The sequence below is a fragment of the Lutra lutra genome, chromosome 7 (assembly GCF_902655055.1).
Source record: "Lutra lutra chromosome 7, mLutLut1.2, whole genome shotgun sequence".
Taxonomy (NCBI): domain Eukaryota; kingdom Metazoa; phylum Chordata; class Mammalia; order Carnivora; family Mustelidae; genus Lutra; species Lutra lutra.
The window spans coordinates 34,818,232-34,845,754 of NC_062284.1; the positions used below are offsets into that span (position 1 = coordinate 34,818,232).

At 45.2% G+C, this 27,523-nt stretch overlaps 1 protein-coding gene across 1 annotated transcript in view; it reads left to right on the forward strand.

Annotated features, from left to right (window-relative positions):
- The window catches only part of THSD4 (thrombospondin type 1 domain containing 4), a 582,110-nt gene that overhangs the window by 287,273 nt on the left and 267,314 nt on the right, over window positions 1-27,523 (forward strand). The gene's annotated exons all lie outside the window — the stretch shown is intronic.

Consider the following 27,523-nt stretch of genomic DNA (forward strand, 5'->3'; position numbering starts at 1 on the left):
CATGGTGTCACAGGTACAAATGGAACAGCCGCAAATGGGAGTCTGTGGGGTCTTTGCTCGTCACTGAGCTCCAACTGTTCACAAGGCCTCACTTGCACTTAGGGGACAGGGTGGGAGCCTCATGACGGGCTCCCTTATGAGAGAAGATACTAGAGAGCTGGCTCGCTGTCTCTCCACAGAGACCCACGGAGGAAAGGCCTTGTGAGGACACAGCAAGAAGACACTGTAAGCCAGGAAGAGAGTCCTCCCCAGAAACTGACTCTGGGAGACCTTGGTCTTGGATTTCTTTCCTTTCCTTCCTTTCTTTCTTTCTTTCTTTCTTTCTTCCTTTCTTTCTTTCTTTCTTTCTTTCTTTCTTTCTTTCTTTCTTTCTTTCATCTTCCTTCCTTCCTTCCTTTCTTTTTAAAAGATTTTATTTATTTATTTGACAGAGAGAGACACACCGAGAGAGGAAACACAAGCAGGGGCTGTGGGATAAGGAGAAGCAGACTTCCCGCCGAGCAGGGAGCCTGATGCAGGGCTTGATCCCAGGACCCTGGGATCATGACCTGAGCGGAAGGCAGATGCTTAACGACTGAGGCACCCAGGTGCCCCTTGGTCTTGAATTTCTAACCTCCAGAACTGTGAGAAAATAAATGTCTGTTGTTTAAGCCACTCCATCTCTGGTATTTTGTTGTACACCCTAAGCGATGACACCCCTGTCCACTTGTGGCAAGACACTGCCCCATACGAGAGCTTGCTTCTCATTTTCAGGCACACCCTGTGCTCAGCCCCCAACTTTGGGTGATCTTGTAGGCCGAGCCCTTTTGGAATTCAAATCCAAACTTTTGGACTCTGAGGCACCTCCTTCTTGCAAGTGAGACTCTCCTGTCTAAGATGAGCTTCAGAACTGCCCTTCTGTCTCCTTTGTACTTTGCCATCTCGATGGAGGGCCATGGACCAATGCGGCGTTGCCTACCACAAATGAGTAATACAAAGCTGGCATGAACAAATGTGAAATTGTTGAGTATTGTGCCTGGCAAACAATTGGTACTCAGTGAACATTTCCTGAATTCTGACATTGAGTAACAGCTGTGAACTTGAGTGTCCTAAAAACCAAAGCTGGTTTGGTTTGAACTCGAGTATCCTAAAAACCAAACCACCCACAAATGGTTGTCTGCTTCTTGGTGGGTTTGTCCCCTAGAGGCATGACATTTGGATCTGGAGGGATGGGGGTAAGTGCAGTTGTGAAGATTCTCTGATGGGAATCTAATGGATAGTATGGTTTTAAAAAAAAAAAATCCAGTGTGGTGGTCACTGCCTTCTTGCAGAGTGACCATCATGGCCAGGACTGGGAGCCCCCAGAGGCGAGGACCTCCAGGCGTGAGAGTGTGGGATATTGAATGTAAATGAGCCTTGCTACCCACACCATGTGAATACCTTTAAAATGGAAACACCCCATGGAAATGAAACAGGATAAATGTCCACTTAAAACCACTCTTCCCTTTCCTCTAGGAAAGAAATGAAAAAAAAAAAAAAAAAAAGGAATAGAACTTGATGTTTAAGTCAAACAAGGCTGTTTCTGTACATTGCTGTAACCGGATAGCTTTGAGAAGGGTGGGATCATCCCTGGCCTGGGTATTAGAGCCAGGCTGCCAAAGAAAGAGAGACGGCTTGGCCCTTCTCCCAGCTGTGTACCTCACTCTTGAGATACTCTAATTTATAGTTAACGCCTTTTAAGCAAACAAGAGGGAGAAAAAAAAAATCTGGTTCATATTATGGCAACTTGCAATGAAGGGAAGTCTGGGAGTTCAAAGAAAAAATGTCCCAGGAAAAGCATAGCCCGTTAAAATTCATTCTAAATGGTCAGGAAGGTAATTGAAAAGAAGGTTTTCTCAGTGCAATGTTGGCAGCCCAGTCCCCTCCCTCTGCCCTCCCCCTCCTGCCCTCAATCATCTCTCACTGACACGAAGGTCATTCCAAAGAGGAACGAAATTAACAAGCATGGATTACCAAGACATGCTCAACTGACTGCGTCAGTAAAAACTCCAGGGCTCAGTGGACGGGATCAAGGCAGGAGGAGGAGTACACTCGCTTTCCAAAGCCAGGATCTTCTCTGGTTTGATTTGAGGGCCAGGGAAGCTCCCTCTGCCTGACTCCCTCACCTTTGCCATCCAAAAATAGCTTCCTCTCCTGCCGATCCTATGGGGCTTGGTTTTCTCCCATCAGTAAGTTCCTGGATGGTTTCTGTGGGTCAAGGCAGCCTTTGTTGGAGGTCTATGGGCAGGGCGGGAAGGAACCAGCAGAAGGCAGAGCTGTGCACCGCCCTTCCCCAAATGCCCCGGCCCTGCGCCAAACCCTTGGGCCTCTCCTAGCTAGAAGGTTTCATGGATGATGCAGCATGAGCCTCGCAGAGACTGAATCAGAAGGGCCTAGGACATCAGACTGGTTGGAGGGTGTTGTTACAGGGCTTCTCTCACAGCTGTGCTTCCTGGGAAGCCAGGGGGCTTTGCTCAGACCTCCACTGAACTGGAGGTGTGGTGGGTGGCCAGGGTTTGAAGACATGCATGGTGGAGGTAGCATCCTTTATCATTACCCCCCTCCCCCAGCTATCCCTTTGCCCGGGCTAGTCTGTGGATGGGGGAGACTCCTCTCTCAAGCAGCCATCGTTCAACCTCCCAGGGCAGCTTGGCTCTTCACGCGGGTCCATATGCCATCAGCATGTCCAGCATGAGGCATTCATTCCTTTGACCTGAGGAATTGGCCTGTAATAAAATGCTGTTCTCCCCCAGCGGCGTGACACCGGGGCCTAGTGTGAAAGTGAATTGGTGGAGGTAATCCGTTCCAGATGAACCCCAATTTGGTTGAGAGGTAGGGGGGAGGAATGAGGAGGACTGAGGAAGGGGGCAGAAATTTGTCACAGTAGATGCTGAAAGGGAGGTGGGAGGTGTCAGAGACAAAATTGCCCTCTTCAGCCTCTGGGTGGCCCCCGGATTGAAGCAAGAAGGAGCGCAGTCCTTTGTGCTTTTCCCAACAATGCTCATAGGTTCTATTGTTTCTCTGGAGCTATGGAGGCTGCGGATGCCTGCCCTGTCCCACGGAGGTCAGTTTTCTCTCTTTCTGAGCCTGCCAGAGAGTCAAGGGTCAGGCTCAGCCCAGTTTGACCCACTGACTTTTGAGACTGGGCCCCTTTTGTAAGCAAGGTCAGGCTTTCTCCCTCCCTTAATTAGAATCCCTACGAATGAATGGCAGTGTTATTTTGTGGTGTTTGGTTTGGGTATGAGGAAAGAACGTTTCTCTTCCTCTCTTTTCCTCTCGTGGTTTACTTTTGGATTACTTAAATAAATAGATGAAAATATCCCCAGTTAAGCACCCAGGGAGTGCCAAGGCAGCATGCCATGTTTATCCATATCTTTGCCAGCCTGTGTATTCCCTTTCAGCTCCGATTTTAAGGCAATCTCAAGCATTTCTTTTTCCTACATAATTTCTTCCATTTCCAGAGAGGATTTTTTTTTTTTTTTTTTTTTTGCCAGTAGCCAAAAGGAGCTGCCTTACAGTGTCAGTAAGGTAGGGGAAATGCTGAAAGGATCATACTTGCGGAACCAGAAAGGAATAGAGTTGTGGCGCGCACAGTGGAGCAGTGGAGGTGGGCCAGGGGCTCTCCTGAAGTTCATGGCCAAGCAAGTTCAATCAGGATCCTCAGTTCATGCCCGGGGAACCTGAAGCCTATGAGGAGTTGTGCCCAGTCGGTGGCTGAGGGCCTGCTGGGTCCAGGAGCCCCATCCAGAGGCCGCATGCTTTCCCAATATTTGCTTCCTGCTCAACAAGCCGTAATTAGTAATTGAAAGGGTGTTAGGGAGGGAATGGGGAGGCAAGACCGTAGTGGATGAGGAGAGATTCTCATGGTTATCCTTTGGACAAGGCTGAAGGCTGGGGGTGTGTGGAATTCCATCTTGGCCTCTACAGGAGCTGGTCTGGGAAAGACAGTATGTGTTTCCAACCTGTGCATTCAGTCTGGAGTTAGGAAGTGGAGATTCACCACCTGGAAGAAAATGCAAACTCCCGGCTGAGGACCACGGGGTGATCTGTAGTCTTCTCCACCCCCCGCTTCATCCTCCCCTAACCTGTTCTCACGCAGTGTCCACCACCTCTGCCTTCTTGCTCTGGGGTCTTGCCAAGCATTGCCCAGCTCAGGGCCTGGATGCTTGCTGGGACACCTGCCTAAAGCACTTGACCCTGTGGTGTTTGCACGGCTCAGTCCTTCACATTTTCACACTTTTCTCTAGAGTCCTCTTACCAGCCTCGTCCCACTCGCCCTCCGCTGCCATACTGCGCTCCCTCTTATTGCCTCATCTTCCCCATAGCCCTGTTAACCTGAGATGACAGTATTTGTGTCTCTGTTTATGGCCTGCCACCCCTGCCGGAACGTGAGCCCATGCATATAGGGTCTTTGTCCCATTGGACACCCTTGCCATTATGGTGCCTGACACATAGGCATTGAATGAAAATGAGCTCAGGGGTTCTCCGGTGTCTGCAGTTACCCGAATCCTTTACCAGAGGTTTTCTGGGTTTTTCCAGTTCTGGGATGAATGATCAAAAGTGACCTAATGCTGTGAAAATCTAATTTTGTTATAATAAATCTCCTCTGTATATGCATTAGTTTAATGTTTTAATGACCATGGGTAAATTGTTATAATTTTAATCAATATTTCTTTTTCACAGATGATAAAACTGTTGCTCAGAGAAATTCATTGACTTGCCCCAGCTCATGTAGGCTTTGAACAAGAATTTTATGATACGAATACACATGGAAATTTAATTTGTATATCTATTGTAATATAGTGGAAAGAGCCTAGAGTTTTGAGTCAGAAGGTTAATATTTTACATTTCGTTGTGTTTGTATTTTTGAGTATTTACAGCAATATTATCATAGGCAACATAACTCCCTTTCTAAATTTTAGTGCTCATATTTGTAAAAGGAGAATGAGGGTAATAAATTTAAAAAACAGGACTTCATTAGGACTGCCTGTGATGGAATATTAGTCTTTAGTATAAAGTCCAACATACTTGTTAGGCACTCAGTAAGTGCTAGTTGACTTATACACACCTATTTCCTCGCCTATTACACCTATCTCTCAGGGTGGCTCCTAAGTGCAAAGTAAAGTACCAATGGTCCTTCATGAACTAGAACCCATTATGCAAATGGCTTTTTTTTCTTTTAATATCAAGATTTATTTATTTATTTTTAGAGAGAGAGAGAGAGAGCATGAATGTACAGAAAGAGGCAGAGGGAGAGAGAATCTTTTTTTTTTTTTTTTAAGATTTTTATTTATTTGACAGATCACAAGTAGGCAGAGAGGCAGGCAGAGAAAGAGGAAGGGAAGCAGGCTCCCCGCTGAGCAGAGAGCCTGAGGGCCTCGATCCCAGGACCCTGGGATCACGACCTGAGCTGAAGGCAGAGACCTTAACCCACCGAGCCACCCATGCGCCCCCCATCCTAGAACTTTCTAAAAGAGAAATAACAGTAATGAAAATATTCTGTTCATCCCTACATGTTGTTGGAAAAAACTGTTCAAGGCATTTATGTTATTCTAGAGAGTCATTCTTATCCTGTGAGGTTTCTTCCACCTTATGTTTTATTGCTCTACACAGACCTTTTTAAGAGATGCTTCCGAACAGCCTTGGCTCTACCGTTTACTTACAGTGGTGCTCAGTGTAGGCGGCCCAGTCCCAAGATCTGGCGTTTGCTGGAGGCTCAGAAGAGACCTTCTCTACTGGAATCCTCACCTCACTGCCATTAGGGTCTTGTATTTCATTTGAAAATTATATTCAAAATATTGACCAGGGATTGTTGAGACAGCTTTCTCATGGTTCCTAACTACATCTGTGTTGGACTCTTCGGGTCTTGAGCGGTGGGCAGGCAGGCTCTTTCCTTGTCTCTTGCTTGGTGTGTGGTCCCCATGCATCTGGGCTGGTCACTCAGCAGAGCGTTCAGCGCTGTTCCAGGTGAACTTTTGGTTTGCTCACCTGGCTTGGCTCAGAGTGGATTGCGTTATTTCTTCTGTAAGTTTTCTTCAAAAAGTTGTATCTCCTGCATTTGATAGACTATATGAAGCAAGACTTATTTAGATTTTTTTTTTTTAAGATTTTTCAGTTTATTTATTTGACAGACAGAGATCACAAGCAGGCAGAGAGGCAGGCAGAGAGAGAGGGGGAAGCAGGCTCCCTGCTGAGCAGAGAGCCCGACTTGGGGCTTGAGCCCAGGACCCTGAGATCATGACCTGAGCTGAAGGCAGAGGATTTAACCCACTGAGCCACCTAGGTGCCCCATAGATTTCTTTCTCATTTGAAAATTTTGAAAAGACACATGTGTGCCCTCAAAATGAAAATCACGCCTAATCCTTGAACTATGACCAAATATAAATGTAAATTAGAAGTGAATATATATATATATATATATATATATATATTCATTCATTCATTCTAGGGAGTTATAAACTCCCTATATGTATAAACCAGGGAGTTATATATAAACTAGGGAGTTACGTAGTAACTAATGTTATTTCAGAATAACATTTAAAGTTTGTGAGAGGATAGCCCATTGTGTTACTGTGAACTAGATACTGGCAGGTGGATGGATGAATTTGGGAGACATACTGGCAGGTGGATGGATGAATTCGGGAGACATATTTAGGCCAGTAAGCTTTACGCTTTTTTATCTCTTTGGAGTAGGTTCTTAAAGGCCACGTAGTCAGTCTAACACAGCCTGGATCTAAATCTATACCTCGTCCTCTGCCACCATACCCCCCCCTTTTTTAAAGATTTATTTATTTATTTGAGAGAGAGAGCAAGCGTGTGCATGCACACACACATAAGTGGGAGGAGGGGCAGAGGGAGAGAATCTCAAGCAGACTCCCTGCTGAGTGTGGACCCTGATGTGGGGCTCGATCTCACAACCCATGAGATCATGACCTGAACCAAAATCAAGAGTTGGACACTTAACCTCCTGAGCCACCCAAGTACCCCTCAACCTTAACTTTTGTAGCACCAGAGTGACCAGCACTGCCTACTTCTGGGCTTGTCTCCAAGTTTCTACCTCTAGCCAACTGATATCTCTCTTATAAGAAGTGCCATGATCCTTTTTTGGTGTTTCTCTGGCCCATGATACTGATGGTAATTTTCTTTGTTGAGCACATTTGCGAAGGATTCCCTAAAGAGAAGAGCTAAGAGGTTGAAACTCCGGGTCAGTAGTAGTTCTGAGCCGACTCATGCTAACTGAAGAAATAAATCACTTACCAACATTTAAAAAAATAGAGATAATCAAGGAGAAAAAGAGATACATGTTTCCTATTTTTTTAAGCATGCCATTGACCCCAGATAACCCCAAGAGTAGATTAAATGGCATATTAAAAGGCTCTTAAGTATCATGGCTGTTCTCCCCAAATTAATGGATCAGAATACACTACCCACTGGATTTATTATGTCTACCAGCAGGGCCGGATGGCATGTGGACATATTTGCACACTGTGGAAACAGCTTGGTGTAGGGTCCTCAGATTCTGAGCTCACATCAGACTCTGACAGCAATGCCGATGACTCTATGGGAGCTGATTTATCTTGGATCATTTAAAGTCTTCAGAGACTTTTTATTCTCTGAGTTCTGGCCTTTCTCTCACAGGGCTGGTGGCTGTTCCTTTAGTGAAAATAGAAAAAGCTACCTTATGACAATGATAAATGTTCCCTCTTTGAGCACAGTTCAGCCACCTTTAGTGTTTAAGGCCAAGGTCATTTTTCCTTGTTGGTGTCTAGTCATTGCCACCCAGCTAGACGGGGCTGGAAATTACCAGAGAACAGTTTGCTAGAGATGCTTATCTAATCGTTCATTGTGTGGTGGATTTGGTCCTGGAAAGACAAATGATATCTATGTTTTCTGTATGGCTTTCCTATGTCCTCATTTTGGCCATGTTTGGTCCCATTAGTGAGGTCTCTCACTGTTATTTAAGTATGACAAAGAGTAACTGAGTTGTATTAATTGCAGATCTGTGTTAACTCCCCTGTGTTAGTTATCGCTTGCTGTGTAACAAATTACTTCAAAACTTAGTGACCTAAAAACAATAATAAAATTTATTGTCCCATAGAGTTTCTGTGGGTTAGGAATTCAGAAGCTGCTCAACTGGGCGCTTCTGACTTGGGGACTCTCAGGAGATGACAGTCAGGATGTTAGCTACCTTTGCTGTCATGTAAAGACTTGACTGGGGCCAGATGATCTGCTTCCAAGACAGCTCACTCACACAGCTCAGTTCTTCACTGAATCTGCCTCTATCTGTTGTTTTTACAATATGGCAGCTGGCTTTCCCAGATGATCCAAGAAAGCCCAAAGTAGAAGCCCTAATGAGTTCTATGACCAAGGCTCAAAAGCACACCTTGACATCTTCACCATCTTGTTGGTTACACAGGTTAGCCTTATTTATTACACGTGTGAGGAAACTACAGAAAGGCCTGAGTACCAGTAGGCCAGGATTATTGGAGGCCATGTTAGAGGTGGGCTACCACCTTTTCTAGAGCCTTTCAGAACTTTCAGTCCCCTTTCATGGAAAATTCCCACAGTGCTATTTCCAATAAAGAACCAAAAGGTACTCTTGGGATCTGTAGGTTCCATCAGTATTAAATACGTTGAACAATATCAATATTATATTGAGTCCTGTTAAAAGAGGTATTCACTTCCAAACATCTCATTTGATGTTTGTTAAGAAACAAAAATACAGTCCAGAAAAGTCAAGGTCAGAGTCCACCTTTGATCACAATTTCCAAGCAGGATTTTCTTCCACCATGATGAAGCCATATGGGCACTGTCAGTTTCCTTTTCTTCCCTCTTGTTTGCACTGAGGAAAGTCAAACAAATCAAAACTGAATCTCTTTTCACAAAGTTACCATTTCATGGATTGCCATGTAGGGCACAGGCCAGGTTCTTTAGTTAGCTGCTGCTTTGAAATCCATAGCCAAGATTGCCTGGCACAAAATTTGGGTGTTGGCAAGCCAACTCCAGTGAGTTGGAAGCTCATTGGGAGCTAAAGAAACAAGACCAGCAGCAGTGCAGAATCATATCTCTTATATCCTTGTAGTTGGAAGAGATCTGAGAGATCTTCCAGACCTAACCTCCAATGTACAAGGGTATGTATCCCGAAATACTACATATGGGATAGATGATTAGCCCAATGAGAAAAGGCTTTCCTAATGGAGAAAAAGTGGAGTGGAGAAAAAGCTCAGCTACCTTTGATTGTCCGAGGGTTCTCGTTTTCTACTTGAGCCAAGTTTTATCTCTGTGTATCTTCTAACCATTGACCTTCAATTTTTCCTCCTCTGGAGCAAAACCAAATGTGAAATTCTTTCAAATAGTTGAAAACCGCTCCCATGTGGGTCTCCTTAGTCTCTTCCAGGTTAAACATTTCCCTGTTTGTTCAGCCTTCTCTTCTGAGAACAGTCTCCAAATCCCTTACCATCTTGGTTTCAAGGTCCATCTGAAAATGTGGTATCCATTCATTTGTGTGACAAGTATTTGTTGAATGCTGTCTATGGGCAAGGCACCAGGCCAGTCCAGATGTCAGAGCAGGACAGAGTCGAATGGGACTGTTTCTTCCAATTAATTTGGATGTTGTATTTCTACCGATGTAAGTAAAGATTATATTAGCTTTTTTTTTTATAGTTATGTCAAACTATTGGATTATTTTGGCTGTGATCAACTAAGATTATCAGTTTTTGTTGAGGGGAACTAGTCTCAGTTCAGGTCTTCCCGACCCTGTCTTCATGTAATTGATTTTTTGAACCTAAATGAAAGACTTCACATTTATCTCTATCCAATTCCACCTTGTGGATCCAACTCATTTTTCCAGTCCATTGATGTCATTTTGATACTTGCTAGCTCTTAAATCTTGATTTCATTGTTTTGGGTATTTCTTGAAGCTTTGTGTCATCTGCAGGTTTGGAGAACATTCTTTCTATCTTTGTATCTCAGTCACTGAGTAATGAGTAATGAGGAGTAGAATAGGACCAGCGACAGAGCCATTTGGCAGGTCACTAGCACCTCCCTTCCCCCTTCCATCAGCACTGTTGGGGAATAGGTTTCTAGCCAACTACGAGTTGCCCAAATTATACTGTCATCTGGTCTGCATTTCTCCATTTTGTCCACAAGAATTTCCTGAGAGATGTTGCCAAATGCCTTGATTAATCAATACATTCTGGGTCTCTGACATTCACAGTTGTCAGTTACAGGGACCTGCTTCTCACTCCACAGGAAGAAAGCGAATGGGGCAAAATGGGAACTGTTTTGTCCTCTGCTTGTGCTCCCTCAACCAGCAAACTCCTGAATCAGTGTAAGGGATTGGAAGATTCAGGAGGACATATATCTACTTATTGACCCCCTTGTCCTGACCCTTTAAGACCAGGGGACCAAGAATTACAAACCTGTTTAGAACCCAAGCCTCTTAACTCCTAATCAACTGATCTTTTGCTATCCTGGTGTCAGCTCATCCCCCGCTTTTAACCCCATTTGTCTGTTCTCTGCTGTGCTTCAGTCCTCAGATTCTTGGATTTTCATAATCCAAATCACCTAATATTTGAGGATTTAGTGTGAGTTCTTGGGCAAGCCCTGTCCTTGCCACGTCAGTACTTTTTAATGCACCTGCATAACCATCCAAACTGACCCAGATACGGATCCATAACTAGCCATCCTTGTCAGTTTCACTCCACCTTAGGAAACCCCACGAACGCATGCCAGTTGCCCCCTATCCTAGTCATCCAGGCTTAAGTATTAGGGCCTGTGATTTCTTCGTTCTTTTTGGCTTCCCGCCCTGACTTGCACATTTTCCCCCCTAATTTGTGGTTTTGAGTCCCAACCGTCGTTCTTGGTGATACCAGTGAAACGGTAATCACGTCAAGGGTCACAATTCAAGGTAACTGTGTTACCCACAGTGTGTCTCTTGGTTTGCAGGCACTTTTGGTTATCAGCAGCACCCTCGATCCGCTTATCCTAAATTTTTCATAGAAAATACAGAGCTTTGGTACTTTGCCCCATTATGTGAATGGGACATACTTCTTGTCTTCTAGTATAGTCATAGCTCCACATCTGAACATGCCCCTCTCTAAAGCTGACTTAAAACTCTCTATGGTCAGAAATTCCTCTGCCATATTTTTCTCCACTTTGGGAAGTATACACTGTTTCTTTTTCTCTTTTCTTCTTTTTTTAGAGTTTTTTTTTTTCCTGAGTTTTATTGAGGTATAATTAACATAAAACAGTGCATTAGTTTATAGAGTATTACATAGTGATTTAATATATGTATATGTTGTTAAATGATTATCACAGTAAGTTCAGTTAACATCCATTATCTCATGTAGTTAAAACTTTTTTCTTGTGATGAGAACTTTTAGGATCTTTTCTCTTAGCAACTTTCAAATGTACAGTACCATGTTGTTGACTATTGTCACCCTGTTGTATATTACATCTCCAGAACTTACTAATCTTAAAATTGAAGTTTGTAACTTTGACCACCTTTACCCCTTTCCCCCATCGTCTACCCCCTTACTTGTGACAACTACCCATCTATTCTGTTTCTGTGACTTCAGTTTTTTGTTTTTAGTTTCCACAAATAAGTGAGAGCATATAGTATTTGTTTTTATCTGACATCTCACTTAACACAATGCCCTCAAGTACCACCAATATTGACACAAATCTTTTTTATGACTGAATAATATTCCTCTGTGTGTGTGTGTGTGTGTGTGTGTGTGTGTGTGTGTACACATATATATATACAAAGTCTTCTTCAGCCATTTATCCATCTATGTCTCTATATCTTGGCTATTGTAAATAATGCTGCCATGAACATGGGAGTCTCTTTGAGATTTTGATTTCCTTTCCTTTGGATAGATACCTAGAAGAGGAATTGCTGGATCATATGGCAGTCTTTTTAGTTTTTTCAGGAACCTCCATACTGTTTCCCACAGTGGCTGCACCAGTTTACTAATTCCCATCAACAGCGCACGAGGGTTCCCTTTTCTCCACATCTTCATCAACACTTATCTCTTGTCTTTTTGATGACAGCCATTCTAACAGGTGTGAGGTGGTATCTTATTATGGTTTTGGTCTGTGATTCCCCGATCGTGAGTAATGCTGTACATCTTTTCACATACTTGTTGGCCATTTTTATGTCTTCTTTGGAAAAAAAAAATGTGTATTCGGTTCTTCTGTCCATTTTTAAATCTGATTGCTTATGTGCTGTCGAGTTGTATGTGCTCGTTATGTATTTTAGCTATTAACCACTTCTCAGATGGATGACTTGCAAATATTTTCTCCTATTCTACAAATTGCCTTTTCATTGTGTTGATGGTTCCTTTGCTGTGCAGAAGCTTTTTTGTTTGGTGTGGTCCCTGTTGTTTCTTTTTTCTTTCCTACTTCCTCTCTCTCTCTCTTTCTTACTCTCTCTCTTTTTCTTCCCCTTCCTCTCCTCTTCCCTCCTCTCCTTTCCTCTTTACTCTTGGTATCAAATCCAAAAAATCATTACCAAGGCTGATGTCTAGGAGCTTATCCCCTGTGTTTTCTTTCAGGAATGAGATAGTCACTGTTTCTACCAAGGAACTCATAGAGTTCTCATTCGTGAGCCCCACATAGGTAGTAGCCTCCTACCAATTTCCCATCAATTCCATGGTCTTCCAAAACTATAACCTTAAAATGAAGTAAGAAATGAAATCTTCACCTCTTTAATTCCCTTATTAGGAGAGTGAACATAATGCATTTTTTAAAAAAAGATTTTATTTATTTATTTGACAGAGAGAGAGAGAGAGACCACAAGTAGGCAGAGAGGCAGGCAGAGAGAGAGGGGGAAGCAGGCTCCCCGCTGAGCAGAGAGCCTGATGCGGGGCTTGATTCCAGGACTATAAGATCATGATCTGAGCCGAAGGCAGAGGCTTAATCTACTGAGCCACCCAGACGCCCCAACATGACGCATTTTTAAAGTCAATTTAGGTACCCTGAATGGCAAGTGAAAATGAACATTTAAAACTTTCTGAATTAGGGACTCCGGGGTGGCTCAGTTGGTTAAGCGTCTTCCCAGTGTGCTGGCATGGAGCCCCGCATGGGGCTCCCTGCTCAGTGGGGAGCCTGCTTCTCCCTCTGCCTGCCACTCCCCTGTTTGTGCTTGTTCTCTCTCTCTCTCTCTGTGTCAAATAAATAAAATCTTCCAAAAAAAAAAAACTTTCTGAATTAGGTAAAATGTGTACTTGCGTGTGGCCTTCACCTGAGTTATTTTTTCCTTTGTGGGTGGGTGACTCGTCATACAACTCAAGCTCCCGGCTCTCCCCCTAAACCCTTAGGAAATCTGAGCTTTTAGCCACTGAAATTCTTTACTAAAGGAGCCCTGTTTATACGCATTTGCAAATGTACTAATCTCTTCTTGCAATTTACTTTGAAGAAAACAAGGTTTTTATTAATTGAAGTGGGATCGCTCACAGGATGTGCAGTGTGACTGCTCGTCATTACATAATAGTTAAAAACAAATGAGCCCTCTTTGAACTTGGCCATTCAGGCTCCTACTGCCTCTTGGCCACGATTCCGCAGCTGACACTTGTGCCGCAGTTAATTAGGGTGGCTGTGAGGGGTGGACCGGGGCAGAAAAAAGGCAGGATTTAAAAGCTGTTCCTGCTACCTTTTGGGGAGTTTCAAGTCCTTTCTACATTATAAAGCTAAATGATAGATTTATGCCTGGTTTTCTCCCTGGCCTCCCTCCTTGGCTTCAGACTTAATGAGCCCAAAGGAACGGGGGCTCATTATTTAAAATCTGGGTGACGTGCATTTAAATTTAAGATTTGTATTTGCACAGACTTTTTAATCCCTGAGACCCAAGTTACCTACATATAAATCAAACTTCATCAGTTACATTGTCTGGCTGCCTCTCCCCTGTTGGGAAAAGCCGAACCTAATGGGTGATTTCCCCAAACTGGCTTTGTTGCTTGCTTATTTGTAAAGCATATGGTATCAGCTGGAGCAGGAAGGGAGCTGGAAAGAATGCTTTGGTCACTTCTTAGTTTTAAAATAGTGGCCAATATGAGAAAGCCTATTCACAGTGTTTATTAGCCATTCTGTTGCGGGTGGGAGGGGGTAGGTGCTAAAGTTTCCTGCAAGGGCAGAGTGGAAGGTCTAGAAAGCAGGGCTCAGGCTGAAGTTGGTGCAGGGAAGAGGACCAGGCCGACCCTTCCCTGAGAATTTTAAGACCATTTCTTCTTCCTCTTCCTTCTCTTCTCCTCTCCTATTTAGACATAGGGGAATAGAGGCCTGGAAAGGAAAAGGTGGACCAGGGGAATGGGGTCGGACTCGGATGTGCTGTAGACCCTCACTGCCAGCTGCCCCCCCGCCTCGCCAGCCCTCCAATTCGAGGCCCTCAGAGGTCAAAAAAGGTCATGTCCCTTCTCTGTCAGACCTCCCTTCTCCGGCCCTGAGGCAGAAGCGTCCAAGTAGACTCACCTCGAGTTCCTGAGTTCCCTTCGTCTTCCTCCCTCAAGTGTTTATTCTGTTCTCTGGGTCTCACTCAAATGCTGCTACACTTCTGGTCTTCTGGCTCTGGGAGAAGCTGCCATTCCCTCTTGCTTGGATTGTGACAGTGGCTCAGAAACGGAGCTCCCTGCTTCATGCTGGTGGCTCCGTGATCAGCCAATCTCCACCAGCCTCGGACTCCTCAGATTAAACCTGCAGGGACTCCTTCTTCATGGCCATTAAGATGAACCCTCCCAGTTTTTTTTTTTTTTTTTTTTAAGATTTTATTTATTTATCTGACAGACAGATCACAAGTAGGCAGAGAGGCAGGCAGAGAGTGGAGGAAACAGGCTCCCCATGGAGCAGAGAGACCGATGCGGGGCTTGATCCCAGGACCCTGGGATCATGACCTGAGCCGAAGGCAGAGTCTTTAACCCACTGAGCCACCCAGGTGCCCCAAACCCTCCCAGTTTTGACCTGGTCTCTGCTTATCTCGCAGTCCTGCCCCCTTATCCCACCCAGCTCCATTGTCAGCTACGCCAGCCTTGAACTCTCTGACCTCTGGCCCTAATGCTGGACTCCAGGTCCTCTGGGCTCTGCTGAAACAGTTTTCCTTACCTGGCCCTTAATCCAGAGTCCCGATTAACTCCCATGAAGCTTTCTAAAATGCAAGTGGAAAGCCCTAAAAACATGAAGGCATTGCCCATGATTTCCAGAGACTTCCAGGGCATTTTTCATGCCTTTGCCTCCTCACTTCCACATCCTCACCTGCTACCTTGGTTTCTGTCCTCATTAGTCGAGCCCCCAAATCCAGTTTCCACAAAAATCCACATGGCATGCCTTTACTTTTCAGGAATGGACTAACTTTACTGAAGATTAGGATGATCATGAGAGGTGACTTTTATAAGGGATTGGCTGTAGTTTCGATAGGCTTCACTGGCTCAACCCTTGCTCCGTCCGCTTTCTCCTATTCCCCATTACATTAAATTCAACTCTAATAGAACACAAAAATAACGCAGTGATTTAAAGCAGCCTGTTTCTGTCTCACATTAAAGAAGTCTGAGAGTGGCAGGAGAGTTTTGTTGTCCTCAGTATGAGACTTCATGTTTTGCTCCCAAGATAAGATCATCTTACCATTCCAAATGATTGCTACAGCTCCAGCCATCACACATACATTCCCACCAGCATGAAGGGCATGTACTCTCCCTTTAAGAATATTTCTCAGAAGTTGCACATACTACTCCACATCTCTTCTGTTGGCCAGAACTTAGTCACATGGCCACACCTACACACACAGTAGGCTGGGAAGTGTAGTCTTTATTCTGGGCATGTAAGTGCCCAGCTAAAACCTGGGGAATTCTATTACTAGGGAAGAAAGGGAGAATAAATATTGGAGGACATCCTGCAGACTCTGTTATGGCTATAATAATAAACATCCATCCCTTTTTCTTGCGCTGCCTAGTTTGACATCTGCTCAGCCTCCCTCTAAGCTTCATAGTTGACCTAGGGACTTGTTTGTGTATTTTTCATAAACACCTGCAGCTCACTGCCACAGGGGAAGTACTGAAAAAATTTTCTCCATCTTACAAACCATGCTACTTTCCTGTGTCCCACATTGCCCTGGCCCCGTGAGGACGTCATGGGTCTGTACAAGTGGGGCTCTTTGGAGTGCATACCTATGTCCAGCACACGGTAGGCTTTCGATAAATATTTGTCCATGAATAGATGAGCACACACCATGTGCTAAATGGTGACAATACAAAGATCACGGAAACATGGTCTTTGTCCTCACAGCTCCAAATCTAGTGAGGAAAGCTAAACATAAGCAGTTATATTATGGAGAAAAGTATGCAGCATAAATCTATGCACAATGTCAGGATGGCCCAGAGGAGATATCTGGGCTGGGTTTTGAGGGATGTATAGGAGTTTACTAGGCCTGTGGTGGTAGAGATGGAGGTGTTATAGACAGAGAAACTGGCCGGCACAAAGGTCTAAAGGTAGGAAACATCCTTACATCTTCAGGCAGTAAGTATAGGAGGTCCTCTAACTTAAAGACCTTGTAGTCTTTAAAGTATTTTTTGGTAAAACTAAACTTTTTTCTTCTAGAAGTGATTCATAATTACTACTAACTTATCAAAACTCAGAGCTTTGATTTGGGATGATTTGCATCTAAAATTTATGGAGCAGGATCTGGTCATTTGTTAGCCTTTTAGCCATTCCCCACCCAGAGTCACCCGTGAAACTGAAAATTCTGATTTCTTTCCTAGAATTTGATGACTTAGAGCCTAGTGAATGCTGCACTCTGGTCATCTCAGTGTAGAGATATTTTATTTTTAAAGGTTTATCTATTTATTGGAGAGAGAGAGGTTGGCAGAGGGGCAGAGGGAGAGAGAGAGAGAGAATCCCAAGCAGACTCCCTGCTGAGCACGGAGTCTAACCCAGAGCTCCTCTCCAGAGGAGTCCCTCCCCTTCCTGTGCCATATGCCCCAGACTCTGTTGCCCCCTCCTTCTCTAGCCCTGGGTCCTTCTCCAGCTACTCCCCTATGGCTCATTTTGGCCTCAACCCCTGAGCACGATAATATTGTCTATTTGCACGGTGAGGTTTAGATTTAAATGTTAGGGCAAGCAAGTGGAAGTATCAAAAAATCAGACCCATGGAGGAAGGGTAGAGGGGACAGTTCCCAGGATGTCCCTCCCCTCCGCCCCGTGCTTAATCTTTTCTGTTGCAACTCTTGAGAGCAGGGCTTATCACTGTCATGTCTTGAGTGGTCCCTCTTGCTTACCCAGGCCAGCCCTGGGGTGACCTCTTGGTCTCACATCGGCAGAATGCTCCTCTGGGACTTTCTAGCCCACCTCTCTCCATTCCCCCACTGCAGCATAACCCTTGTTCCTCCTCGTTTGACCTCAGTCAGATACTTACCTTTCGCAACGTGAGGGGAGATGTTTGGTCTAGTGACATGCATAGCTCAGCCATATACTAAGTATGTCCCCTTAGGCAAGTCCCCCAAACTACTTATTTCTCAGTGTCCTTATCTATAAAGCGGGGCTGATAGGACCTTCCTTGTGGTGTTGTCGTGAGGATTCAAGTCAGACAATCCATAGCGCTCAGTAGATTGGCTCCAAGAAACCATACATGCAGGGTTTAGAGCCTGGGCCCTGGAGTTAAACATGGTGGATTTGAATCCCAGTTTGGCCACCATCTAACTTTGTCACCAGTGCCCAGGTGACTTCTCCTCTGTAACTTGGAGATAACAATAGTATCCATGTTATGGGTTTGCTGTAAAGACTTCATGCTTGTAGGGGCGCCTGGGTGGCTCAGTGGGTTAAGCCTCTGCCTTCAGCTCAGGTCATGATCTCAGGGTCCTGAGATCGAGCCCCGCATCGGGCTCTCTGCTCAGCAGGGAATCTGCTTCCCCGTCTCTCTCTCTGTCTGCCTCTCTGCCTACTTGTGATCTCCGTCTGTCAAATAAATAAATAAAATCTTAAAAAAAAAAAGACTTCATGCTTGTAGACTCAGTACAGCAAAGCACTCAGTATACACATAGTAGGTGTTCAAAAAATACCACTGTTGTTTGTCATTGATAATAGTTATCATACCTGTTGGAGTTAACCCATTCAAGAGTCATTATCCTGAATATCGGTGAAAGGTTCCTCTGGGCAGGATCCTTTCCAGCAAGGCTCAGACTGTTCTTGTAAGCCTTCTGCTCTCACTCCAAGTTCCTGGTTAGAACTTTCCCAGTTGAAGGTTTCGTTGCTTTTCTTAACAGACAGAGGCTTGCTTGGCTACCCCCACAGGCAGAGATCCTCCACTGACAAACTACGATTTTCTCCCCAAGGAATTTGCCTTCATTCCAAGATGAATGTTCCAGAAACAACCCTCTCTTGATGCATCTTTTGGAAGTCCTGTTTGCTGACCTGCTTGGAAACATGAGTCTTGATTTTAAAGAAAGGGTGATTTTGCCGGAGGTTGACTGTATGTTATTCTCATAAAGTACATGTCATCTTAACTGAAACTGTGTGCCTGGTGAACTTCGCATTCTAAATTTAGAAAAACGGCAGTGGGAGGATTTGTAACCTCTGAAACAGTGGGGGAGTCAGCATGAGTTGTTTTATGTCTCTCTGATGGGGGGAATGGCTGGTAATAGATGCTGTCACTGGCAAGGACCGTTTTTGTTTCTGTTTTTGTTTTAAGATTTATTTGTTTTGGAGAGCGTGCACACCATGTCAGGGGTTGGGGAGGAGGGAGAGGGAAAATCCTCAAGCAGACTCCCCACTAGCACAGAGCCCAAGTGGGGCTTGATCCCACGACCTCAAGATCATGACCTGAGCTGAAATCAAGAGTCGAACACTTAACTGACTGAGCCACCCAGGTGTCCCAAAGACGGTTTTAAACAGTGCATTTTTAGGGAGGTTTTGGTTTTCTAATCTTTTCACATTTCTGGTTGACTGTTTTCAGCTTGGGAATCTTTACCTGTTTTTACTCCATTCAGTATTATTTTAAGAACCACAACCCTTTCACCAGGCCACACCGCAGCGGGGACTCTAGATTTCTCAGAGGTGTTAGTTATTATTTCCCTGTCTTCGAATCCACAAGTTGACTCGTTGGTAAATTAGAATTGTCTCTAATGATGGTAACAGCCCCAGCACTAATGCCTCAGACCACCATAACAAAGGTGGTCTCACCACTGTGCCCTGAGCCCCACATGGAGAAGAGAGGCAGGGAATATTCCCTTTCCATTGTCACTGCTCCTGGGGGGCAGGAGAGGAGGTGCCAAAGACCCTGCCCTCTCTTTTGGGGGGGCTGTTGAAAGCAAAGGATGTCAAATCCTGGAGAAGTTTGAGCGGGGCCAGCAAAGCCTCTGTGGATACCGCAAAATGTACATAGTCATGAAGGCGGCCACCTGCTGAAGGCTGTCATCGGGATGTGACCAGGACAGGGCAGAACCACCTGGGACATTCCTACTCAGCAGCCTGGCCCTACTGCCCACAGGCCAATTCAGTGGTACTTCAAAGATCAGAACCCATGTGGTCGTTTTCAGAGCTTCCCGGATGGTAGTTCGAATGTGCGTCCAGGCCGAGACCCGCCCCCTGAGGTCCCCCAGGGCGGTTCACATGCGTGGGTACAGCAGAGGTCAGCGGTCCTCTCCCAGGTTCCCACTGGTGCTGGACCTCTCTGGACAGTCTCTTGATGCTGATAGCTCCTTCCCATGCGGTTCTCTGGTCAGGCCCGTGGACGGCCCCCTCTGACCTCTGCCGTGGTCAGGCTGTGCCCATTCATGGAATCCCAGTGCCCAGAGACAGAGGCACCCAGTGTTCACAACCCTGTGTACCCTGGCTGGGATATTCTGCTTTATTCAAACGTGAATGGCCACGTTACAGTAAATGGTTTGGCACTTACTGCTTTGTTCCTGCTCATGACTACGGAGTTCTGCCTGGCTTCGCACAGCCGGTCGGCTCTGGTACCAAACAGACCCCTCGGCTACCCTTATCCATCCTCTCTCCGCCACAGGAGGCTCTCTATGGAATGCATCCTTAGACCCCTTACCTTCTGGTTTCCTGTTGGGGTCAGCCAGTGGGAAGCCCAGCATGAGACAGAAAGGAGAGAGGAGAGTGGGGTTGGGTATTTATTCCCTTGCCTTGCTTCTTACAAGATCATCTTCGGTGTTTTCTCTCCATGACCCTCTCTTTCTGGCTTCCCGAGGTCTCTCTTTCCCCTTGTCCCTTTGGGCCTGGAGGTGTCTCCTGCCCTCTTGCTAGTCCTGGCTTACTTCTTTATGGAATTGTGTCTCAGGGCATGGCTGCTGCACCTGGGAACTTAGACACACAGCTTTCTAGGCCCCCCAGACCTAGCGATTCAGACACTCTGGGGATGGGGTCTGGCATCGGGACAAACCCTCCAGGTGAGTGTGGTAGACACTTAAGTTTGAAAAACATGGCACTATGCTTTCCTCTTTGGCTTTGCGCACAGCTTTGCTAATAATCCTGTGCCTAAGTCCTCCTCAGATTGTCTTAATTTGAAAATGCTGTTTTTTGTTTTTCATTTGGGAGCCTACCTGTTTGCTGTTCTGCACAATTGTGGTCTCTGTTTATAGATCTCCTGCACATATGTGTGACTTTAGAAGGAGAATAAATTCCTCGAAGTAGCATTTCTGAGTTAAGGGAATGTGCCTTTTAAATTTCGATCGGTATTGCCCAGTTATTCCCCAAAGAGCTTGTCCCAGTTTGCCATTTTCTAAACTGGTCTCTAGTTATTTCCCATTGTGTCACGTCTCCTGTGACAATGAACTAACCAGACCACAGCAGCATGTTGGGGTCACGCTTCTCAGACTTGGGTGCACACAGATCCCCCAGGGGACTTGTTGAAATGCAGGTTCAGATTTGACAGGTCCGGCATGGGGCCTGAGAGCCTGCATTCTTCACAAGACCCCTGGTGATAATGGTCTGTGCTGGTCCTCAATAACATTCAGAGAATAAGCACAAAGTTAGAGAATAAGCATAAAGAAATGGCTAAGCGGTGGGTTTGGGTTTCAAATCCCCATTCAACCATTTGATAGTTGTGACTTTGGGCAAGCTGCTTAATCATCTGGAGCCTCAGTTTCTTCATCCATAAAATGGGGATGGGATTCTCCCACAGTGTTCTATGATGTTCCGTGATGACCAAGTCAGGTAAGCCACGCAGGTGCAAGGCTTGGCACGGCACATCATTGCCGTACCACAGTTGGTAACTCACACTGTTAGATGCCCTACCCTCTGTCTGTTCCTGACACTCAGCTGCCCTGAAGTCCCTGCAAATAGTTTCCAATGTCCCAGCCTGGCAGCTGCTCCTAAAAGCCCCACTTGTCTTCAGGGTGGCCCCCAGTCCAAAGTGGTAGGTGGGACCTGGTTCTCCTCTCCCCTGGCCCTTCGGGAAGAGAGCCTGTGGCACAGCATTGCCCAACCTGCCACTGGGCAGTAGTTCCAGGAGGGACCAGCTGCCTCATCCGTCCCCCAGGCCTCGGGTTGTTCTTTTCTTCAGGAGGATCTTAGTCCTAATGAAACCCGTTAGCGAGTTCTCCGATCCTTCTTGTCTTTGAGTGGACTCCTGGTGGTATAATCCCCTTTGGAATAGGGGCAGAGCCCCTCCCCGCCTCCCAGCAGTATCTGAACTCAGGTTTCTAGGGAACTTGGCCAATGCCCACTTTTGTCTGCATATACCTCCCATTGCCCCTTGGGATGTACATGCGTATGGGTCCCCAAAATAGCACTCTTCGTGAAGGTAAACATGCAAATCATTTGTAGTTTGGATCCTGGTTTACAAAGGAACATTTCAAAGCCCAGAGCCATGACATCACAGCATGGAGAAGCAGCCTCAGACCCACTCAGAGCCAGCCTGAGCCAGCTGCCTGAGAGCGGTCCACCCCTGGCCCCCCGTCGAATGTGACCTCATTCTTCTGTTTTCCATGGAGTTGAACATGAGCAGACAGCTGGGAAAGCTGTGAGCATATGGGTGGGAAATGGCATTTAGAAGTTGCCCGGAGGAGTCCAGAGGTGGAGGAAGTGGGTGTGCTGTCCCGCAGGCTCCGAGTCTTGAATTCATTTTCCCCACAGGGGAAAGGCAGAAGGCAGGGCTTGTGTCCATGGGATGAAAGGACGGGCAGATCGCAAGAGACACTTGAAAGGTGCAGGGGCGAGATGCTGGGTATGGAGGCCACATTGGGAGCCTCCCTCTGCCTGTTATGGAAAAAGAAGGAAGAGCTGCTGCTTCCTTTTCTTCTTGAGCAACTGTCTCATCTATGGGTCCTCAACCCCTTCTGTTTCCCCTCCCCCCTTCACTGGGTTGGCTCTTCTTCCGTGGTTTCAACCTGCCCTTCACCCTGAAGAGTCTTGTCCTGATCACCAGCCCAGATCTCCTTCCCAGGCCCCTCCCGGGCGTCTCCAGCAGAACATCCCACTGTCCACATCCCTAAAACGGCCCTCTGCATCTGCTGCCCCTAACCTGCTTCGCTTTCTGTCCTTCCCACTCCCAAGTAGGTCTTTACTGGAAGACAGCATTTCTGTAGTTTAAAGAATGATCATGAGCAGTCATCCTGCTTCCTCCCAGATCTGTGCCAGTGTCAGGTGTGATGCAGCAGAGCTCTGCGCCCAGATCCAGTTGTTCTGGTGCCAAGGAGGGGGGCTTATGCTCTCAGCCTGCTGAGGGCTGCTGGGAGAGACAGCCCTGGGACACTGCTGGTGGCGTTGGTGCAACATTGTCCTTGAGAATGTTGCTTACTACATTCCACAGCGGCCTCTTAATGAGGACCCAAGCAAGAAATTTCCCTTAGGTTTAGCTGAGTAGAATTAGCTGTCTCTGCCCTGGGCAAGCAACCTGCTCTGGTCCTCCGGTCCTGTGAACCCAGTGTCCATTACTGCTCATGGCAAAGAGCTCAGAACCTCCTTGGAAGCTAGTACAGCAGAAGGTATAATACGTGTCTGTTAATTCTACTCTGGGCCATGTGGTGTCTTCATCTACTTATTTTAATTTATACTATCTCGTATTATTACGTTTATTTATTTAAACGTTTTTTAAGATGGGCTCTAAAATATTTAAAGTTATAGCCACCATTCTCATATTTTTTAAATGAACACCTATTTATACAGTATCTGTAGAGATGTATTTATGAAGTAGGAAGATGCAGTTTTTAGTGGAAAACATGACGATGCGTAGATTCTACACAAAGAGTTTATTGAATAGTAACAACCTCCAAGTAACAGCGCTTCTAGAAACCCATTATAAAGTAGTGCAGCATGGTGAAGATTTGGATCTTGAATCTCGGGGGTGGGGGTTGTAGGTAGCAAACCAAACTTCAAGTCTCTTTTATGTGGCTTAAAACACACACACACACACACACACACACACACACACTCACTGTAATTATGTAACACATAACAAAAAGCTATTGGGGTCCGTTTTCTGATAATGGGAGGTCCTGGCAACCACAGAAGTGGTCTCAAGGAACAGGAAGCATATGGGCCTTCTTCCAGACACCGGGCCGTGCGGCAAAGTGTTCTGAGGACCTGTTTGTCACGGTGCTCTCCTAATAGGCCATTAGAAAAAGGGACTCTTTGCTGGTTAACAGAGATGAAAGTTTCTGTCATTTTTCTGCAAGCACACAGGTCTTTAATATTTCCTGAAACCACAGGTCTGTTTCGTGTCTTGTAACTGAAACAACTATAATCCTTAACCCCAGAGAGCGGTGGGCCCCCGATGCTGCTGTGGCCGTGTCGGGGAACAGAAACACCTGCGGGAAAATTAGGCAGATCATTTTTTTGCAAGCCACGTCTGGGCTCTGTAAATGCTAGCTGGTCCTTGGCAGATTTTTGGTTTTTTTTTTGTTTTTTTTTGTTTTTTTTGGTCAGATGGTTCCAAAGTCTCCCCTCTACCTGAATAGGGTATTAGGTGCATGTAGGTCACAGAAATTCCAGGTAGAATCATCCATGTTACTGATCAAGGTTCAGAGATTTGTTTCTTTTTTTTAAAGATTTTATTTATTTATTTGACAGAGAGAGATCACAAGCAGGCAGAGAGGCAGGCAGAGAGAGAGGAGGAAGCAGGTTCTCTGCTGAGCAGAGAGCCCGATGCGGGGCTCGATCCCAGGACCCTGAGATCATGACCCGAGCCGAAGGCAGCAGCTTAACCCGCTGAGCCACCCAGGCGCCCCAGAGCTTTGTTTCTGATACCAAACCTTAGTCGTTTTGATTGGGGAAGCTTTCTCTTTCCCTGACACTAATGAGATGATTTTCATTACAGTCTGCACTTTCTTAATCATTGCTCCTGGATTGGGGGTTTTATGGGAAAAATCAAGGATAAATCATCACGAGTTAGAGGTGGGAGAGGTTAACTTTACTTTTAGGAAACTGTGGGAGGGCTAATTCACAGATAGGCTACTCAGGGCCGGAAACAAAGACTTGTCATTAACAGATGTAAGAAACAGACAAATTTGGAGAACAGACTGGGCTGGTTTTGGTATATTGATGGGAATTTGGTTTAAGTTTTGAATGATCTTTCAGCCTTTAGTTGCCAGGTTTTGAAAAAAAAAGGTGTCTTTAACTCTTTAGGAGAAGAAGAAAACTTTTTTCCTATTGAAGGCCGATGATACCTGGCAAATTATAGCCAAATTATAGCCAGAATTCTATGCTAACTTTTAATTGTTTTTCTAAATGAAATAACTTTATTGTTTTCATTCTGACTTAAAATTCCTGGAAGCATGTTTTTTGATGAAAAAAAATGAAGATTTTGTAAAGAGGAAGGTAAAAACATTTATATTCTTACCACTCAGAGAGAAACACTAATAAAATTTGGTCTATTTCTCTCCAGGCTCTTTCCTACTCTTTCCTATACATGTAAACACACACACATTATACATATAACATATATATATAACATATAACATATAACATATAAGAAAGGATTCATGCAGTACGTACATGCTTGTAACTTGCTGTTTTCTTAATCTATTTTGGATATTTCCCATGTCAATATGTATACAGATCATTATCATTAGTCATAGTGATTTTAATACTCCATTAGATCTATTGCAATTTATCAAATTCCCTATTTTTTGGCGTTTATGTTGTGTATTGTCAACTATAGTCATAGTAATGCTGCATAACACACAACCATAAACTCTCAGAATTGAGCACTCCCTTCTTCCTCAGGAGTCTGTAGAATGGTGGGTGTTTGTAGAACACCCGCTGCTGCTTGCTGAGGTGGGTGGGGAGGCTCTGCTCCATGAGTCTCTCATCCCTTCCTGATATCTCATACCGATGCCACCTGGTTATGTACGTTCTTCGCGTGGTGATGACAAAGGTGTAGGAATGCAAACCCAGTTCCATAAAAGCACCATGTAGGGATACAGGGGGACCCAAAGGGGTCAAGTTTGGCTGCCTGCAGCCTCAAGTCCCATAGGCTGGCTACATGGTATCAGATACCTCACTTCTTCTTGAGTCCCCCCTTCTTCCGCTTCCCCCAAACTTTAATGTGTGAATATAGGAAATTTACAGTCTGTATCTTGTTTGATATCTTGGTACCATAATGGATAAAATGTTATTAATTACTAATATTGAGGCAATATTTGGCTTCTGACTGGACATTTGATTTAGGTGAGAGTAATGTTCTCAAACTTGGTCAGGAGGAGTGAGAGGTAGTGCTGTGTCATCAGAAGAACATTCAGTTGGTTGGTAGTTTCCTTAAGAAAGTCACCTGAACTTGAACTTGCACAGCCTCAGTTTCTTCTTGTGGGGGAACGGAGTCAGCATCCGCTCTGCCTACCTCTTAGGGTTGTGAGCAAAGCTGGGAAGGTACGCCATAAACAGTGAGGCCCTTCTGATATGTGTTAACACAGTGTCTAGTTCACCTTGGGCCCATCAGACAGCTTTTCTCTGAACCTGGGCTTTCTAACTGAGACGGAAGCAAGACTGTATTTCCAGAAGGAAGCTGCAAAATTCCTAATGCTCTGATGACTGGGGAAATTGCCTACTGATTCTTATTGACACTACTGGCATAGTTTATTATATTTTTTTAAGGATTATTTATTTATTCATTTATTTATTTATTTTATCTAAGAGGGAGAGAACAAGAATGAGTGGGGGGAGGGTCAGAGGGAGAGGGAGAAGCAGACTTCCTGCTGAGCAGGGAGCCTGACACCAGACTCAATCCCAGGACCCTGGGATCATGACCTGAGCTGAAGGCAGATGTTTAACCGACTGAGCCACCCAGGCGCCCTCTGCTGGCATAATTTAATCATAAAGACTGCAGACAGTGGTTCTACTTTTCTGAATTAGCTTTCAGAAAGCGGTGCATGCTACTGTTTCCACAAGTAACATCAGGATAATAAATTGGCTTTGGGTCTCTTCCCAAATTGTTTTTCTAATGAGATAGGTACTATTATTATTCCAAATTTAAATTTGGAGAACCCAGGACTCGGAAAGACGATGTGTTTTGCCCAAGATTGGGCAGAGCCTGGCTTTTAAACCAGACCTGCCTTGTCCGAGCTCTTAGTCCCAGCCCCACAGGGGTCAATGGAACATCATCAATATCAGAGTCTTCCTCTTGCTCCTCCTTGTACTTAAGCACACCCTTTATCGTCAGTAGTCCTCTTCTCAACGCTGAGGTTCACTGAACTGTGAGTTTATTAACCCCCATGTCCAACTGAGGCATAGAGATGGGAGGTGTCCTCAACTTGGCACCACAGGGAATTCATGCTGGAGGAAGTAAGACCTGAGGTCAAGAGTCTCCCTCCGTGACACTGAGAAACATTTTCATTTAAAAGAGGTCATGGGTTACAGACAGAGGGTGCAGTCCCCACTGGTCAAATATGCATTCTTGTTGAATTCACTTAAGTTCTCCCATCTTCACAGAAACAGACCTTGACCAGTGTCCTCTGCTCTCCTGACTCTTGCTGACTAGCCTGTGTGGCCTTCAACAAACATTTTGGCCAGTCTGTTTCTTTAGGATGCTATTTCTCCAGTCTCTCTTCTTCCACTGCTCTAGAAGCTTTTGTTTCCACATTTGGAAGAGAGGGCGGGGCTGAGGAAGGGTGTTTGATGAGTAACCACCTCTGCAGCTCCTGCTATCCTCATTAGCGTTAATGGCTTTTCTAGGCCTCATTAGCTCAACAGCTGTAGATCTGTTTCTGCCATGATTCAGCTGACCTGGTTCTCATCAGCATGGTATGGAGCCCTGGATGAGGAACTGGAAGATATGGATTCCGGGCCAAGGTCCGCCCTTAGTGGTTATCGTACTCTCCTCCATCTCTGGGACCCCAGATCCTTATCCATAAGCCGAGGATGTTGAAATAGAAACCCTCGAAGGAATTTTTCAGTGATTCATTTTCCTCCGTGGGTAGAGTTACAGCTCACCATCACTGACCAGTTTTGGCTCCAAATGATTGTGGTTCAGTGGTAGAAGAGGAACTTACTGCAAATTCATCTTTAAGATGTTTTGAGACCATTACGGGAAAACTGAGCTCAGCGTAGCGTCCAGAGCATTTGATGTTACCAGACGTGC